This window comes from Sarcophilus harrisii, chromosome 1, assembly GCF_902635505.1.
Source record: "Sarcophilus harrisii chromosome 1, mSarHar1.11, whole genome shotgun sequence".
Classification (NCBI taxonomy): domain Eukaryota; kingdom Metazoa; phylum Chordata; class Mammalia; order Dasyuromorphia; family Dasyuridae; genus Sarcophilus; species Sarcophilus harrisii.
The window spans coordinates 344180901-344194541 of NC_045426.1; the positions used below are offsets into that span (position 1 = coordinate 344180901).

The 13641-nt window shown below is 42.2% G+C and overlaps 1 protein-coding gene across 3 annotated transcripts in view; it reads left to right on the forward strand.

The window, feature by feature from the left end:
* Positions 1–232: 232 nt before the first annotated feature.
* The window catches only part of BAIAP3 (BAI1 associated protein 3), a 77147-nt gene continuing 63738 nt past the window's right edge, over positions 233–13641 (forward strand). Inside the window, exons 1-2 of one of the 3 annotated variants that reach the window (XM_031945758.1) lie at positions 2696–2742; positions 3682–3807. The gene's annotated coding sequence lies outside the window, so the exon portion shown is untranslated. Of the gene's footprint in view, positions 743–2695; positions 2743–3681; positions 3808–13641 lie in introns of those variants that run through there. The other 2 variants (XM_031945759.1, XM_023497788.2) reach the window with 2 other exon arrangements.

The window sequence follows — 13641 nt, forward strand, 5'->3', positions numbered from 1 at the left end:
CCTGCCCTTCCAGCCTTTCGGGCTACATGGTTCCAGTCTCTGGGACCACTCAGGACCCTGGGGGCTGTTGGCTCCACTTGGAAGCACAGGGGCCATACCCAGACCAGACTGACAGGCTAGGCAAATGAGGGCTTTGGGAATCCTGTCTGTCTCTGCCTCCCCTCCCCCTGAGAGGGAAGCTAGGATTGGGCAGCTCTGTCTCCCTGTGGTATAAACCTGCCTCTCTCCCAAGGACCTCCACAATCCGCAACAGGTGCCAGGACTCAGCCCCCAGAGAGCCAGACTGCAGCAGGCAGAGGGAAGAGGAGAGAGAAGGGAGAGAAAAAGAAAAGGAGAGAAGAGAGGGAAGAGGAGCTGAGCCGGCACTAGGCACAGCTGGCAGCCGGCAGCCTCTGCATCCAGCCTATCTACCCGCCCGCCCAAAGGCTAGACACCCACTGTGTTTTCCTTGTGCACTGAGGAGTGGCGAAAAGTCATCTCAGAAGGAAGGATTCTTGGTAACTGGCTGGCTGGCCTCTGGCTGCCGACATCTCTGCAGTAATTCATTACCCTGAAGTGCGCGTCTCTCTGCTCAAAGAGCCCTCCCCCTTCCCTAGACTCACTTTATAGACTTGGCATTTGCCTGAAGCCTATCACTGCTTGGATCGCCTGGGCACCGAAGCCCTTTGAGGGAGGTCAGCAGCAGACCCACTTTAGAGTCCAGGAGACTGAGGCCGGGAGAGTGGCAACAGCTGACACAGGGGTAAGTGTGCAGACATCCACGGGACCGAGCTCAGTTCAGCCTCAGCCTACCCCTGGGGGAGGGAAGGGCGGAAATGCTGCTACTTTGCCCTGGCCCCCCAACAGCATCGTCGGCCCCCCACGCGGAGTTGCTCTGCGCAATCTAATCAAGGAGGCCAGATCCTTCCTGCCAGTCCCTTTCTGGGCTTCAGAAGGTGGATAGGTGGTGAGCAAATGTGTCTAACTGGCAGGGAGGAAACAGGTGGGCAGCGTTTAATTCTGAGAGAGGTTCTACCGGGATGGACATAAAGGACGGGGATGGGGATCCTGGGTCTGGACACCATTCAGGGACATCGCTGTCCCTTGAGGAAACCAAGCCTAAGCTGCTTTCGGGTTAAAGGCTTGGACTGCCATCCTAGATCTAAAAATAGGTGTTTCCCTTCATTACTGGGGAAAAATCCACTGGGATAATTCCAGGAAATGAGTCCCACAGAGTGATCAATCCCAACCAATGAGAAATTAACATTGATGGGATCTGTCCCTGAATGATGTCCTAGGGCCCTGCTAGAGGGAGCAGTAATCCACCCAGCTGGGCTAGTATCCTGACTGGTAAACCCCAGCTAGTTTTGGGTCTGGTTGGCTGTCTCCAGCCCCTAATGACCCCAGGCAAGGCCTGAGAGCTGGGGGACACCCACCTGAGAGAGAGGGTGGGAAGGGAGGGACCAGTCCTTTCGGGTAATTTCCAACCTCCAAGCACTGGATTTTCAGTCAGTAGTGGTGTCAGATGCCCCTCCAACCTGTACCAACCCGAGGCACTTTCCAACGTCCTCTTCTCTATTCTCCACTCTTCCCCAGAGGCCCCTTGGTTCTGGGAAACAGATCCACTCCTGGGCTGGGGTTATTGCCCTTTGTATATAAGCAGCCCCACCCAGGTGATCCCGGGATCCAGGTCTCATTAAAGCAATTGGAGAAGAGATCTCCCTCACCTATGCCCAAATATCCAGCTAGAAGTTCAACCACTGGAAACCTCTTCTCCTCCTTTCCCACTTGGCACAGAGGTGCAGATTGTTGTTGGATGATGGGGAGTGGGAAGGTCAGGAAGAAAATAGCAGCTCTAATGCGGGCAAAAAGCGGTTTCCAGGTTAGCCGTCCAAGTGCAGGGAAGGTAATCCCCAGCATCCCAGGGTTTGGAACGGGAAGGAATCTTAGAGATTCTCCAGGCCAATTCTCCTTTACGGATGAAGAAACGGGTCCTAAGCGGGGAGGGATGCCTCGCCTGGGTCATAGAGCTGGTAAATGTCTGAGGTGTAAGACACGGCTGCCTCCATCCAAAAGGATGCAGTGCAGGCCAAATCCGAGGAACATTTATTGATGACCTACTATGTGCGAGTTCCTGAACCAAACGCTGGAGGAGTCTGTGTAATGGGCCAGTGACCTGGACTGGAAGGGGAAAGGGTGGGGAGTCTCTTACCCTTCCAACTCACAGATCGTGGTGGAACCTGCAGCAGCTAAATACCTACGTAACACCTGAAAGGGCACAAAGCACGGGGCGGGGGAGAGGGAGCCGCGAGAAGGGGGAAGGATGTTACCTTTACCCCATCGTAATAAAGGGAAAACTGAGGATTGTTCGAGGTTTAGGAAAGCCAATAAAACGTAGCAAAAATGCCTTCTTCGTCCTTTCCAACTAAGAGGGGAAACTGAGGCCCCACTGTGTTACATCTAAGTTCCCACTCGTCCGCACCCGGGCAAGGCACAGGACCACCTCGGGGGCGGTGGGGAGTCCGAGAAGCTCCCCCACCCCACTTGACACTCCTCCCCGCCCTCGGATGGCAGCCGAGACCCCGCCCCCACCAGCACCGCCCCTTCGTGGGCTCACGAAGATCCGGGCGCCCCTCCTTGCTGCCTTCCCCTCCTCCCTTACCCGGGAGCTGGAGCTGGAGCAACCCTGGGCTCCAGAGCTAGCGAGGCTGCGGCGGCGGCGGCGGCGGCGGCGCCAAGCCGAGGGGAGCGCGACTTTGTCTGGTGAGTGGGGCTGGCTGCGTGAGCTGGCGAGGGGCTGCCCGAGGCGGGGGAACGAGCTCCGAAACCCCATCCCTGGGCAATTCGGGGCTCTGGATCCCGTCCCTTAGACCCAGAGCACAGGGAAGCCACCTGAGGCACAGAAGTGACTGCATCCGAAGTGCTGGCGCCCCTGCTGCCCTCCCCTCTGCCCGGTAGTTAGGGGAAGGTGGGAAAGGACCTGGGGATGAGACCCCCCCTTTCGTCCTCTTTTGGAGTCAGAGGACCAGAGTTCTAATCTGGCCTCCAAGACTTGCTCTGTGATCCAAGGCGAGCCATCCCCTCTGAGACCTAGTAGCCTAATCTGTGAAACGAGACTGTCGGGTGCAGGCAAGAAGGAATCACAATTAAAGGTGGGGTTTTCACTTGTCTCATCCGGGAGGGCAACAGGCGCCCCGTACCCAGATTCCTCTGACCCCTGGGGAAGGGGGGGAATCATTACGTGATATGACAGTGGCTAAAACCAAGGCTTCCAGTCCCCTTCTGCCCCCACCCCTTCTAAGGATCGGAAGACTCCCAGACCAAAAATCACACCCTCACTTTATCCTAACTAGCTGTCTGAAATCCCCTTATCAACGCCGCATCCCTTTGTGCTAGGCTCCGTCCACCCCTGGCTCCTCTTGTTAAAACGCAAACCTGTCCTAGGAGGAAAAAGCCACGGCCTCACGAGAGGAAGCTTATTCTCTGGGACGGGTGGTACGGGGTCAGAAGGAGACTGGGGACTTGAAGGGGAAAGGGAACTGAAAAGAATATTTTTCTAATAGATTAGGGGGTGAGGGTGGGGGTAAGGGAGAGCATTTGTGAAGCAACAGGTTAACCTCTTCGGTAGCAGATGATGATTGGGGAGGAAAGGCCGTAGTCTCTAAAATTCACGTCTTGGTTTCAACTCCCCCATCCCTACAGCTTCCTGAGTTATATCATCCACATCCCTCTCTCTGCCTGCAGAAGGAAGTGAGCCCCTGACCCTTCCATCACTCGCAGGTCACTGACCATTACGAACCTTCTGCTCCTGAAGACCTCTGGTAGCAGGTAAACAGCAGAGCTTTAGAAATTTGGCGGAGTTGGACTGACAAAAACAAAATGTGGGGTTTCCCGGGAAGCTCAGAACTGGAAAGGTCAATTGGACCCTCCCCAGCCTCATTTCTAGGAAAGACTGTACCCTTAAAATGAGCCTAATTAAAGGAACTTTCTCCCCTTGTTGAGGTTCTCAAGGGAGGATGGGGCCAAATTGGGAGGGCCTTGAATGCCAGGCTGACTTGGAACCTAGGGTTTTCCCAGTGAACACACTTGTTCACGTCAGAGATGGCACCATTCTAGATACTGTGGTTTGTTTCCATTGTGTTTTCCTTAACATCCTGGACTTCTGGTGGCTTTTCTTGATTAGATTCTTTAGTATCCCCCAGATGCCTCTGAATTTACATAGAGCCAAAGTATCTGTTAGCCTCACAATCAAGAGTTTAAAGATAGGTTCCCAGAGAATCATAGATCATTGAAATGACAAAGGACTTCATATTATCCACTTTACCCTCTTCTATAAATGGAGAGAATAAAGAATTTATATAATATGCTAGGCACACAAGCGCTTTTCTTTTATGTTTTATTAATTAATTAATTATTAATCATATATGTAAATATATAATAAATATAAATATATTAATTAAATATATAATATAATATGTAATTATTAATTAATGTTAATTAATTGAATAATAATCCCCCCAATACATGCAAAGATAGTTTTCACCATTCAACTTTATAAAACCTTTATGTTCAGAATTTCCCCTTTTCTACACAGCAAGCACTTCTTGATCCTCATAACAACCCTGGGAAGTAAATGCTGTTATTTCCCCACATTTTATAGTTGGGGAAACTAAGACAAACAGGTTAAATGACCTACCTAGGGCTACATCAGTAAATGTCTGAGGCTATAGTTGAATTCAGGTCTTCCTGATTCCAAGAACTCATGTTCCATCCACTGCACCATCAGTTGCCTGGTAGGAAAATTAAGGCTCAGAAAAGAGTTTGGGGACATGGGGAGAGTGCCTTTGTTAGTCATGTCCAACTCTTCATGGTCTGGTGCGTCTTTTTGATAAAGATACTAGCATGGCTTGCCATTTCCTTCACCAGCGGGATTAAGACAAACAGAGGTTAAGGATTTGCTCAGGATCACATTGGAAAGTAGCTGAGGACACATTTGAATTCAGCTCCTTCTAACTTCAGGCCCAGCATTCTAGCCACTGAGCCACCCAGTTGCTTTGGGGTTCTGCCTTTAGTCACATAATGAGTTAGGGGCATAGTTGGGATAGGATTTTAGGTCTTATCTCTTCTCTCAGTGCATTTTAATTTGGACTGTGCTGCCCTTAGATTTTCTCCTACCAATGCCTCAATAACTCACCTCTTTTGCTTCTAATTCAATTCCATCACTGTTTTCTGGGTGTTGCCTCTGTATAAGAGCCTGTGGTAGGCACCAAGCAATCCTAAAGAGAAGTATGATTTAATCTCGGCTCTCACATTCTCATAAGAGAATTACAAGAGATCAGGAATTGGTGGAGTGGAGAAAGCTCAACATCTGGAGGAGAAAGTCCTGGTTCTGCCCCTTATTGATGCTTTGTGTTGGCCAAGATCCTTTTCCTTTCTGGGTCTTAGTTTACTCCTCCATAAAATGTGTTAACTAGACAATATTCTAAATCTGTACAGCTATATCATTCAGTGGTTCTCTGGCAGACACACATAGGTGGGTTGTTAGAGTCTATGGCTTGTATTCCTTCAGTTTTTAACTCCCCCAAGGTCCCTCCACCTCCCAAGTATTATAGATACTCCCTGGAGGCAGCTGGTGTGTTCTAGTTAAATTCTTTTTCAACTTCTGAACTGGGACGAGTATACCATTTGAAAGTAACGTTGTAGACATGTGGGAGAGAGCCATTTGCAATCCAGAGAGAAGACTGGGGATTGAATGTGGAACAAAACGTAGTATTTTCACCTTTGTTGTTATTTGCTTGCTTGTTTTTTCCAATCTCCCCCTCTCCCTTTTGATCTGATTTTTTTTTTGTGCAACATCAAAAATGTGAAAATAAGTTTAGAAGAATTGTACATGTTTAATCTATATTGGATTTTTGGGTGGGGGAGGGAGGGAGAAAAATATGGAACACAAGGTTTTGCAAGGGTGAATGTTGAAAACTATTTCTGCATGTATTTTGAAAAATAAAAAGCTATATATATATCTATATGAAAGTAAACATTGGGCAACTTAGACCTTGGACAGCAACTTCCTCACCTGGCTTCACTTGGTCCAGTTAAAACTGTTGAATGAATGTGTTTTGGGGAACAAAGGAGGTAGATTTGGAGTTGGAGAAGCTGAGATTGTAACTCAAAATTTACCCACTATATAAGTGGAAAAGCTAAGTCCTCCTCTTTTAAATGAGAGGACAAGATAACTATCCAACTCTAAAGTCCCTTTATCCCCAAATCTTGAAGAGTTGAGTCTAAGGCCTTAGAACAATCATAGCTAGCATTTATATTTCCCTTAAAGGTTTGCAAAAGGTTTAACATGTAAATCATTTGATCCTCACACCTACCTTGTGAGGTAGATGCTATTATAACCCCAATTTTACTGTTGAGGAAACTAAGGCCCACGATCACACAGCTAGTGTCTTGAAGCAGCCTTTGAGTCCATACTTTTATCTACTTGGCAGTAGCCTAAAAAAAGACCTTCCCTCAAACCTTACCCTTCTCAGCTTTCACCAACTCTTTCTTCTCCATCCCTACTTAAGTAATGAAATAAGGGCTTTTTCATTCCTGATGCCATTGGATTAAGGTGCCCTTTAAAGAAGGTTCTCTTTTCCATTTCAGCCATGGTCTGAAATTGGCAAACCCAATGCTGTCGTGTTTCACTAACTAATGTGGGAGAGAGAGAAAACGAACTAATTAGCAACAGATAAATCTGGTTTTCTGCCTAAGCTAAGCTGTCCAGAAGCTTCAGCCAATTGATTGGTCCATTTCCTTTTCTTTCATTTCTCTCTGGACTAGATAGCTTTTTAAGGGAGGGGCCCTGTCTGTCTTTTCTCCCTGGGACCTGAGGAGGGGAGGGTAACTTTCAGGGATTATGCAGTATGAAATTTAGCGCCCGAGACTTTGAGAAAGCAATTGTCCTGTATGTTTGACAGAAAGCAATGGACTGAAGTCCCTCACCTCACCTGGTCCTATGCTCACTCAGAATGTATCCATCCTTCTCTGAATCATCCATTATCTTCCCTGGAGCCCTGCCTTCCCAAGCTGTAAAATAGGTTAAGTGACTTGCCCAGGTCCCACAGCTAGGAAGTCTCTGAAGTCTTATGAGGAAGGATTTTCCTCTCTGGGAGCCTTTTCTTGCTCTGAGAAATAAGAGAATTGAGCTAGATGATCCCTAAGGCCCCTGCTCTATCTAATGACTTATGAATCAGACTGACTGATTCACTTCACCAAAAAAAGTTGAAGACAAGAATTTACATAAGATGGGAGAGTCCATTTCCTTTGGCTCTACTCACCCCCCTTTGACTTTGATCTCCCTAGCCACTATGCCTTGTCTCTCCCATTAGATTAGAATGTAAGCTCCTTGAGGGAGGGACTGTCTCATTTTCATATTTGTTTGGCTAGTGCTGAGCACATTGCTTGGAATACAGAAAGCCCTTAATAAATGCTTTTTCATTCACTCATTCACATGCCTTACCTTTGTAGGAAAGGCACTGTAGAAATGTCTATAGGGAATGTAGTCATAATTATTGATATTTTATGTTAAAAACAGACTTGAATCTGAAGGAATCTTTCACTGATGTCTCATCTTGGTTCTGGAAGGCTATGCCAGCAAAGCAATCTGTCTGATTGTAACAAGGTAGAAAGACTTAGTAGAATAGAATTATTCAAGGACCACACTGTGAGCCATAGAGTCCCCTCACCAAAAAGCTGGTCACACAGTAACTCACTTTCAAGGAAGAGTTATAGTAATTTCTTCAAACAATCATGGAGTGCTCCTCGGTTGCAGAACAAAGACCACCCTGAGAAAATCACAGATTTCTTGAGGTATGAGCAGGGATATAAGCTTTTGCTAGAAGAAGGGATAGATCAGAACCTAGGATACAACAACAATAACAGGCTTAATAATAATAAAAAAAAGTATTGTCTATTTGTGTGACTTTTTGCACCATGATGTAATAGAAAGAACATTGAACTTGGAATTAGAAGTCTCCCAGAAGTCTAATGACTTCCTTACTTAACTCCAAACTTGGGCAGACATTTTTGCTAAGTCTCAGTTTTCCTCATTTGTAAATGAGGCTACCTTACAAGGCTGTTAAAGATAAAGTGCTTTAGAAATTCAAGCTATAGTTATGTGTTTGCTTATTTTAAAGAATCTTAGAACTTTGAGATGGAAAAAACCATGGAAAAATGAATGAGTATTTACAAAAATATAAATCTCCCAGATTAACAGAAAAGGAATAGAAAGCAAATTAAATTGCTTTATCTTAGAAAAAGAAATTGAACCAGCCATCAACAAGCCCCCTAAGAAAAAATTCCCATGGATTCACAAATAAATTCTACCAAACTTTTAATTATACTATATAAACTATATAAACTTTTTGGAAAAGACCATCGAGATTATTCAGTCCAACCCCATTTAATTTATAGATGAGTGTCAAAGGGACCCAAGGTCACAGATCTACAGTTAATAAGTAGCTTAATGAGGATTTGAGACTTGGTGCTATATATTCTGAAGACTTAATCATGGTGTGAAGGTAATGCTGAGTTCTTGAAGTCTATACTAGCAGAGGAAAACTTCCAGGTTCTACCATACTTTGACTACAGTACTGGTATTCCTACGCTGGCTCATCATAATAAACTTGACCTTTAGGTGATGAATTCTTTAGCTATGGCACTCGTTGTATAAGGAAAATTACAAATGACTATCAGTCTTGGGGGCCCTTCCCACCTTTGCATTGACAGTGACAATAGCAGTGGCAGTGTGATAAAAAAATAAAAAAGTGTGAGAAAAATGCTAAGAATCACACAGCTCATAGACCATCTATAAGCATTAATTATTGGTACTTTATAAATAAGACATCCTTGTTAAACAATGAAAAAATTGTCATGCTCCTGATGGGAGCATGAATCTTAACCTTGTCATTCTTGCTATAAATGAAATACGAAGACAAAAGAAAGTTACAGATAAATGGAGGGATGGCTCACAGGCTTTCCTTGAGAGACAAATAAAGAATTTGACAGAGTTGGTTTTATCATGTTTCCAAGGGCAACAGGAACTATCTTTTTTATGGGACACTTGGCCATTATGATTTGCAGTGCTCAAGATGAGCATTTGTTAAAAAAAAAAAATCCCATCATGAAAACAATTGGACTTAATAGTCTGTTGTAAAAGATAAAGATGTAGGAAAATTCCACAAAGTAGTTAGGACCAGGAAGACCTGGTTCAGGTCCTCTCTTTGGCACATACTAGCTATTTAACCTTGGGCAAATTGATCTTTCTGTACTTTAGGAACAATCTAATACTATAAGATGCAGAGAAGGTGTGGACCTTAATTAGTAGAGGGAATTTCATCATTGATTAATTCCTGATAAGAATGAAATCATAGGACCAGTCTTTACTCCCTATTTCCTATTCTCTGTAAGTAAAATCAATATACACTTTAATACTTGGTGACTTCAGTACAAAAGTAGGCATAGGGAAGAACAGTGAAAAATTTAGTTTATGTATTTATAATAAGCTCATTGATCTAGAATTGAAAGGATCATAGAAACCATCTATTCTAGTCCCTTCATTTTATAATTATAATAAGGTCTAGGAAGATGAAGTCATATAATTAGAAGGAGATTGAGGTGGAATTTGAAACCAGATCCTTTGATGAAAGGGAAAAGACCAAAAGATAATATACTTTATGGAAGATCCATACTTGTATAGATAATGAATATTATCTTCAAGATGAGCGTTGGGAGACACTGTATATAATGAGTGCTAAATAATACCAGAAAATTGGCTATATGTTAACAACTGGATTTCTATATTAGAGCCATTTCCAAATCAACTGTCCTTGTGTAATCAAAACATCACCTTATTAGAACAAAGTTCCAAATTACAGAAAAATTAAAAGCGAAAAGAAATATGCAATTAAAGCAGCTTGAATATGATCTACTTAAAAGTGTTCTTGAGGGACAGCTAGGTAGAACAGTGGATAAAGCACCAGCCCTGAAGTCAGGAGGACCTGAGTTCAAATCTGCCCTCAGACACTTAATACTTCCTAGCTGTGTGATCCTGGGCAAGTCACTTAACTCCAATTGCCTCAGAAAAGAAAAGTGTTCTTGATACCAAAAAATGAGAAATGGACCAAAAAAAAAAAAAAAAAAAAACTAACACCCTTTTCTAAGAACATTTAACTGATGTAAATCAGTTGCTACAAGAGCCTGGAAACTACCTCACACAGAACATATTAGCTCTCCTAATATGAGTTATTAAGAGGAGTTATGGAGAGTTGTGGCAACCAAGAGCATTACTAGTTTAGAAAATAAAATCATTTGTAAATAATTTAGAGACAGTTGGTAGAAGATTAGAAATAATATCACCTCACAAAATAGAGGTGGTAGAGGGAAGAAAACAAATTTGTAGAAAGCAGGATATGAGAGGCCCAATGAAAACAAATTATCTTGAGAGGATTTTAAAGTGAAATTGAAAGGAGGGCAAGAAATGGAGAAGTTTGCCAAAATTTCTATATCAAATCATTTTTTTCCATCGATGAGAATGGAATTTTCACATTTCAACTCTAATATCACCATCTCTAATGTTATATATGGGGAAGCATAAATGGTGCTGGAGACAACAAACGCAAAGAGCAGTAGAACTAGATCAAGTATAATCAGAGGACTTTCATACTGAAGGGACATATTTGAAGGGAGGATCAATTCTACAGGAATCTGAAGAAAAGAAAACCAAACAAATTCTTGATAAAAATCAAAGAGAGAATGATTGCTAGAAAAAAAAGTGATTAAAAATATCAATAACTACTGAACCCATATGTTTACTTTCTTATCCCTAAAATATTTTTTATAAAAATCTCTATATTTTTGGAGAATATTATTAATAAAGGCATAAAAAGGAAAGCTTCTGTAAATGGCATCCTATAAACTACATCTTTGTATTCCCATTGCTTAACACACATCTCTTCCTCTTGTATTCCTTGGTTTCCTTTACCCCTCAGCCTAAGTCCTACCATCTGCCAGAAGCCTTTTCTAGTCCTCTTTAATCTTATTGCTTTCCCATTAGGACTATCCCTCACCCCCATTTATATCCTATATATATCTTGTTTCTACACAGTTTACTTGTAATTTACTTCTCCATTAGGCTGGAAATTTGGGGGGATATTGTGGTATTCTATGATCTATATAACCCCATATCATCAAACTGACTGAAAGGTACTGTGAATGCAAAATCTTACATAATTGTTTGTCAATGTAAAAATAGTAATGATAATAATCCATTATAGAACAAAATATTATCTTTAAAAAGTCCTTCCACAGCAAAAAAAAAAAAAACTTTCTAGGCTAAAAATCATGCCAGATTTCTTGGAAGCTAAAAGATAATTCTTTTTATGACTTATTAATTTCAAATTAAGACATAAAATAAGAAGATGTATCTACCAAAACTGTTTGTCATAATTATAGTCACACTCAGCAGAGAATCTAAATAATAAAAGGAAACTCAGTAGATAGTCAGACTCCCTAGATGTTCCTATTTGCAGCTGACTGCATTGATTGTATCACTTCTCTAGACATTGCTGAGCTGCCTGAGACATATAATTTCTCAAAACCCTATCTGCACTAAGAGAAAAACCAAGGAAATGAAAAAGGCTTGACATTCAAGGCTCTGTTAAGCTGTTGGACAACCCATATAGCTGGCCCTTCAATATGATATTTTAGACAGGTACTGAGGATATACAATGAGCTGGGCCCAAATTTGAAAAGGAAGAATGTGAGTTGGGTTGCCTTAGGGGAAATGGGAAATACCCCCCCCCCTTTTTTTCTGAGTACAAACAGAATTCTCCCAATGAAGATAAGAAGTTATAGATCATGGAATACCACAAAGTCCTAAAAATTATCCAGTCTAATGTAGAGATAACATATAAGCAATTACATAGAAACAAGATATATATGGGATATAAATTGGAAGGGAGGGTAGTCCTAGAAGGAAAACATTAAGATTAAGGAGAACTAGAAGAGACTTCTTGCAGATGAGATGGTAGGACATAGTCTGAAGGAACTCAAAGAGATGAGGCACTGTGCTAGGTACTGGAGATACAAAAAAAAAAAAAAAGACAAAACAAACCCCCAAAACAACCATCTCTGATCTCAAGGAGTATAAGGTTTAATGGAAAAATTTAAATAAAGGAGCAATGAAGAAACATGGGAGCATAAATTGACTGTAGCTCATTAACAACAATGAATTTCATGCCAGAAAATGATATAAGAAAGACATCTGAGGCTTTGGGTCCCTTGGCTTTTGCTTGTCCTCTTGGGTATGTTTCTGACTTTTCAGATTCCAACACCCTATCTTAGCTACAGTCTTACCCTGGAAACTCCCTGAACACATAGAGTTTCCTCATCCTAACTGAAGTTTGAGAAAATCACAAAATTGCTCACTGGATCTACTACAGATTTATATTACATAAGCTCAACTGGACCCTCATTGAACCAGGTTTTAAACCTCACTAATTGATTCATAATCTCATTCACTACAGCATCTTTTTCTTTCTTTCTTTTTTTTTTATTTAATAGCCTTTTATTTACAGGTTATATGTATGGGTAACTTTACAGCATTGACAACTGCCAAATTTCGTTCCAATTTTTCTCCTCCTTCCCCCCACCCCCTCCCCCAGATGGCAGGATGACCATTAGATGTTAAATATATTAAAATATAAATTAGATACACAATAAGTATACATGACCAAACCGTTATTTTTACAGCATCTTTTTCTAAACCTTTTAATCCTTCTTTCAACCTCTCATAGATCCTCCTACCCCCCTTTCAGATGAGAATTATGCCTCAGTATTTTACTGAAAAAAAAATAGTGCATTCACCAAAAGCTTCCTCTTATCCCATTTTCTTCATCTCACTTTATACAGGTATTTTCTGTCATTAGATTTTCCTTCACAGTTATTTCACATAAAGACCTGATCCTTCTCCTTATCAAAGCAAACTCCTTTACATCTACATCTATTCTTCCCATCTGCTTCAGCAGATTGTCTCTTCTATTATCCCTACCCTTTCACTAATTTCTAATTTCTCCCTGATTACTAGCTGCTTCCCAAGTGTATGTCTTCTCCAACCTCAAAACAATCTTCATCCCATCTCTGTCCCATCTCTGCTAGCTATTGCTAGCTATTATCCCTTTTGTGACTGAAATCTTTAGAGTCTGGCTTTTCACTTCATTCCACTAAAATTACTTTCTCCAGCCTTACTAATGATCTCTTCATTGCCAGATTTAATGGCCTTTTCCCAATCCTCAGCAATTTTCCCCCTCTCTGCAGCCTTTATATTGTCACATCTTCCTTGATAACTCTCCTCTCTCATTTGTATTTTGATGTTCTTTTTTAGAGTCCTTAGACAGATAGGAGGAGAACAATGTTTCCTTTGTTTAGTCTTCATCTAGGTCACGCCTGCTAATAATGGACTCTGTCCTGGGTCCTCTTCTCTGTTTCCTTTACGTTTTTTCACTTGGTAGTCTTATCAGCCAACAGGATTTTAATTATCTCTTTGCAGATAACTCAGATCTACTTGTCCATCCCTAACTTCTCACCCCATCTCCAACTCCCTACAGCAGCTTATGGTTT